Genomic DNA, 6,274 nt, shown 5'->3' with positions numbered 1-6,274 from the left:
TTCAGAATAATTCATGGTTGAAAAATGTTCAGTTGGTGTTTACAGGGACAAAAGGAAAAATAATATATTAATAACCTCAAGTTTATTGAAATGATCACTTTTTTCAATAGGAACAATTAGGTGAAATTTAGAGATGAATTTAGAAAACTCATAAAACAGCTCCTAGTTTTTCAAATTTATTAATCAATTTACTTAATAATAATTCAAAATTATCTGACAAAAATACTTTAACAATACAATATAAAGTAGGTACTGTGAAAAGTGCATCAATGTCTTAAACTTGGTAGAATAAAATTTAATAAACTACTCACTTTCAAACATTGATGAAGTTAATTGAAAATAACATCTTTTTACTCACAAGTGTTTACATTAAATTTAAATTTTACTTACAAAACTGATGATGTGTATCAAAATAGGCACAATTGAAACAAATAAAAAATAATGCTCATAAAGATTAACAATTCACAATCCACAAAGCATATTATTTATTGTTAGAACATATAGGGTAATAACATGAATTCTTATAAAATTAATGTCTTTTTTATCTTTTTTTTGGCTCTTTTTTAAAGTTTTTTTATTTATTTGACAGACAGAGTTAGATAGTGAGAGAGAGAGAGACAGAGAGAAAGGTCTTCCTTCCATTGGTTCACCCCCCAAATGGCCGCTAAGGAGCCAGGTGCTTTCTCCTTGTCTCCCATGCGGGTGCAGGCGCCCAAGCACATGGGCCATCCTCTACTGCCTTCCCGGGCCACAGCAGAGAGCTGGAGTGGAAGAGGAGCAGCCAGGACTAGAACTCGGCGCCCATATGGGATGCCGGCACCACAGGCGTAGGATTAACCAAGTGAGCCAAGGTGCCGGCCTCCAGTAAAATTAATGTCTTGTCAACATTTTTTTTTCACATTAGGAAATATAACAAGCCAAAGTTTTTAGATATAGTCGCATTAATTATTAAATAGCTTTAAACAACTGCAATTAACTCTGGAAATAATTTATATAATCAAAATTTAACATGAATATTTACCCAAAGGTAAGTATTAATCTTTCTAGTATTGGTGGACACAATCATCTATTGTTGAAATCTGATCGCTATCTGACTATGATCACTATCTTTCAAGTTTATAGTAATTTCTCTTTGGTAAAATATTCATTTCTGATAGTATTTTTTTCTTTTACATTAGGTTAGAGATATTTGGAATAATACATCCCAGAATAAAAGTTTACTCAAAGATTTTTTAAAAGATAGAGGCACAAATCTAATGTGTTAAATTTTAACAGAATGAGAAGTTTGGGTTAGTTTTTAAGGATATTAAACAAATTGTAGTTACTTATATAGGGGAATGGAAAAATAAGAATAGGAAAAGAAAGTAGTGGGCAGAGTGGGGAGACAGGAGTAAGTGGAAGAAAGTGTGGTACAGTGGAATGAGGCAATGCAGGGAAATGCAAGGACAGTCACTGAAAAGGTAAGAACAATAGAGAGTTTTCTCAAGAGAGTCTCATACAATCAGAAAGTCATGCATGCTGGACCCATGACTTCCAATTTTAAATTATATGCATTAGTAATTTATATAGACACTGAGTCTGGACTGTGATTATTGGACATGACTCAACTGTGAATTAAATGAATATACAGAATTTATTACACTTAGCATTCAATATGATTATTCACATTACTTCTGTTTCATGATTTAATTTTAAAGGAAGTAGATTTAAAATTAATTGTAAAATTAATTCTATTCAGCCTCAACCAGTTGAAACAAACCTGCAGTCATCATCTATAACCTGTAATGGGGATGGATGTTCAGGTTCCACTAACTTCTGTGTCCTGGGTAATGTCAAACGATATAAGCTAAGAAACTATAAAAGTGAAAAAACTCAAGTGAGTGTTGCGGTGCAGTGGGTTAAGCTACTGCTTGAGATGCCTGCATTCAGCTCCTGGCTGCTCTGCCTCTGATCTAGCTTCCTGCTAATGCATCCTGGGAAGAAGCAGATGATATTTAAACTGAATGGGCCCCTGCCACCCATGTGGAAGTCCTGGCTCCTGGCTTTAGCCTGGCCCAGTTATGGCTATTGTAGGCATTTGGGGAATGAAACAACAGATGGAAGTACACTTGCTCTCTCTTATCTATGTCTCCCCTCTCTCTATGTCACTCTGCCTTTCAAATAAATATATAAATGAATCTTTTGTTTTAAAGAGTTGTATTTGGGGTCTTAGGAATTGCAATTTGGGAGACACAGGTACAGATAACTCTGCATCAGTATTTCAAAGAAAATTGGAGCTTATGTGGTCTAGAAATGCTGATTTATTACAAAGTGGTAAAAATTCCTTTGTAAGGAAACATCCATTGAATGTTGACCAAAAAAAAAAAAAAAAGGGATAAATGATCGTTAGAAGGTAAAAGAGTGTATATATTCAGTAAAAAGCAAAAATGTCCCTAAAACAAGAGTCCCATAGCCTGTTAAGATTCATCTTGAGTCTCTGAACATAATGCAATTAACTGGACACTGGTGATTCTGAAATCGGACAAGACCCCTAAAATTCACACTAAAATGTGGCCCCTTAAAGTTCCATAGAAATGCTAGCCGGGGTGCCAGTGCCACATGTACTACCAGAATTTGGGGTGCCTTACGATTTCACCACGGGCTTATTACTAAATCCCCGATATTAATAAGCCCAAGAGGGTTCTTGCCTAATATTTAGAGAAGAATTCTAAATACCGGCACAGATAAATGAGGCAGCATGGTACGTTTTAAGCTTTTATTTAGTAAGAATGATGCATAGGAGAGTGAGAGCTTTATTTAAGAGAGAGAGAGGTAATTAGGGGTTCATACCGAGCACCAGGAACCAGCCACGTGGAAGAGCATCTAGGCCAGGAAGCCTAGAGCACATGGATCGAAGGCCATGCACCCTGGAGGCGTGGGGCTACAGCAAGCCCCTTCCTAGCAAGACACCAGGGAAAAAGAGCAGGCTGGGCACACTGTGCCCCAGGCTTTTAACCCACTCCAAAGGGGAGTGGTCAATTAACCTGATTGGCTGGTGGGCACCCCAGTACGGCCAGGTAGGGGAATGAGGCCACATAAGGGCATGGCAAAGGCATCAGGTAGGAGCATGAGGTCACACAGGGGCGTGGTCTTCCAGTTCACAGATCTGATCAACTCCAACCTGTATGCCTGCCTACTTCAATTCCAGAGGCCTACAGAGAGTGGAGGTGACTGAAGTCCATATTCCTAGGCAGCATATTGACAAATGCATAAATCCTGTTTCCTTAATGACCTCCCAACTCCACTTAGAATGTTGCTTTCATCACGAGTTTCATTTTATTTTCACATTAATACAGAAAAAAAGAGATGAAAATACCAAGTGAGTAAGTCAGCCTTTTTACTTCTGTGTTTCATGTTGACTGAATATCGCAGTATGCAAGACAATCCATTGCATATGTCTTAATTTTATCCCTAGAGTTCAGTAAATATCTGGGAGTGGAAATGTTATATCCTAGGATAAGAACATGGGACACATGCCTACTGTAAATATAGACTCTGGTAGCAGTGGGGTAGGTGAGAACTATAACAAAAATACTGAAAAATACACAAACCATAAATGTATAATTCAACAAATTTTTAGAAAGTGAACAGATTCCCATAAACTGCACACAGATAAAAAGAGTAACAAAAGCCCAGAAATATCACTTGTGTCCCCTTCCAGTTATTCCTTTGCTCATAACTCCCTGAATATGTTCCCCACTCAGAATTGTGGACCTACTTCCTGGTGAGTTCCATTAAGAAACACTCCGGAAGGAATTGTCACACAGAGCAAACCTTATTTGCAGCCAATAAGCAGACCATGGAGGAATCCTTTCTGCAGCTATGGTTCCTGAGCTAGGGGAAACAAGTGTCTTTTTCTTCCTAAAATGGCGTAAATGAATATGCAAGAAGTACTCTTCTTGTCATAGCATAGAGTGGGTGGCACAAATTCACCTGTGTCTTAAGCTCCCCCTGGGGGCAGAAATCTTAGAATAAAATGAAGCAAAAGGTGACCTTTATTCTTTCACCCATCTATGGTGCTGTTGCTCCTGCAGTAGGGTCCACAATAGTTGAGGGTGGCTGGGATTGCATCTCTCCCTAGAATTTAACTGAAAACTTTAAACAACTTTGGAGGACACTAGGTACATTGGAAGCTTTAGGGTCTTGAAGCAGAAGTGAGCCACAATAAAAGCTTTGAGCTGCTAGGGATATTAGCCAGTGACAAATGGAGTAACATTCCATTAAATGAGTATACCACTGTTTATTCATTCTTTTGTTGATGAATATTTGGTATATTTTCTAGTGTTGAGGTACTACGAAAAATGCTGCTGTGATTTAAACCTTTATGTGACTTTTGGTACATTTCTATTGGATATGTACATAGGAGTGAATTTCTGGGTCATAGGAATATATATGCTCCACTTTCATGAATGTAATGCCAAAGTTTTCTAATGCAGTTGTATTAATTTACATTCACACTTTCATTGAGTTGTTCCACATAGTTGCCAAGCCTTGGTACTGTCATTTTCATTTCAGCCTTTCTGATAGTTGTGTAGTGCTTTTAGCATGATGATTTTAATTTGCTATATTAATTTCTCTAATGTCTAATGATTTAGAGCAAATTACATATATGTGTATATATATATGTGTATAGCCTATTTGTATATCATCTTTTCTGAAGTGCCTAATATATTCCCTTTTTTTTTTTTTTTTTTGACAGGCAGAGTGGACAGTGAGAGAGACAGGCAGAGAGACAGGTCTTCCTTTGCTGTTGGTTCACCCTCCAATAGCTGCTGCGGCCGGCACTCTGCAGCCAGCGCACTGCGCTGATCTGAAGGCAGGAGCCAGGTGCTTCTCCTAGTCTCCCATGCGGGTGCAGGGCCCAAGCACTTGGGCCATCCTCCACTGTACTCCCGGGCCATAGCAGAGAGCTGGCCTGGAAGAGGAGCAACCGGGACAGAATCCAGTGCCCCGACCGGGACTAGAACCCGGTGTGCTGGCGCCGCAGGTGGAGGATTAGCCTATTGAGCTGCTGCGCTGGCCCTAATATATTCTCTTACTGATTTGTAGGAACTCACAATCTATCTGGAGGCTGATATTTTATTGTTATAATTATTGTAAAGTTTTACTCCAACTGGTGTCTTGCATCTAACAGTTTTATTGAGGAAATTTACCTGCTATATGATTTACCCTTTTTTTTCTTAAAAAAATCTATTTATTTGAAAGTCAGTTTTACAGAGAGAAAGGAAGATACAGAGAGGTCAGTCTTCCGACAATTGGTTCACTCCCCAAGTGGCTACATCAGTCAAGTCTGGGCCAGCCCAAAGATAGGAGCTTCATCTTAGTCTCTCATGTAGGTGGCATGGATCTGAGCACTTGGCCATCTTCTGCTGATTTCCCAGGTCACAAGCAAGGAGCTGGATTGGGAGTGGAACATCTGGAATGGGAAAAGGCACCCCTATGGGATGCTGGCTTCACAGGTGGTAGCTTTACCTGCCAAGCCACAATACCAGCCCAGGATTTGGCCTTTCGAAGTGTATAGTTTAGTGGTTTTTTACTGCATTATTGTAATTCAGTTTTAAAATAATTCCTTCACCCCAGACGCTTCCCTAATACCTTCTGCTGTCAATCTCTGCTCCATCCTCCAATCAAAAACAACTACTGGTCTGTATCAGTAAGTGAATGTTTTCCTTTTTTCTGCATAATTAGTTTTCTGACCAAGAGTTACTGGCACCTGGGTTAAAAGACACACCTTGGACGTTAAAAGGTGTTAGAGAGATCTGGAACCATCTGCTCTCCTTCAAAGGACCATAACATTTATTTCCCCAAGAGCTAAATGCTTGCATTTGGGGGTATGGAAACCCTCCCCTTTTACCTTCTCCAGAATCCTTTTCAAAGGATTGTAAAACACTAGGGAGAGAAGGTGTCTCTTTTATGTCTCAGGAAAAGGCTGCTCTCCTATTCCTATATAAAGCCCCATATCATAATTTCAGGGTTCCTCTCTCATGACAGGATCCCTGTATCTGAAGTCCTAAACACAAGGCTGTCATTCTATCACCTACAGGAAACTGATGTAGCTATTGCTCCAAGTAGTAATAATGACACTGATCTGTGCCAGAAACTTCATAGTTGCTTTCAGTGTAACAATGAATAAGTAAAAGTATCTCAATTTTGCTGACAAGGATGGCAACCTATTTGAATTATCAATTTCTGAAAAGGACAAGGGAGCACCCCACAGGCTGAATAACAGGATTTG

This window comes from Lepus europaeus, chromosome 8 (genome assembly GCF_033115175.1).
Source record: "Lepus europaeus isolate LE1 chromosome 8, mLepTim1.pri, whole genome shotgun sequence".
Classification (NCBI taxonomy): domain Eukaryota; kingdom Metazoa; phylum Chordata; class Mammalia; order Lagomorpha; family Leporidae; genus Lepus; species Lepus europaeus.
This window is presented reverse-complemented; position numbering follows the sequence as displayed.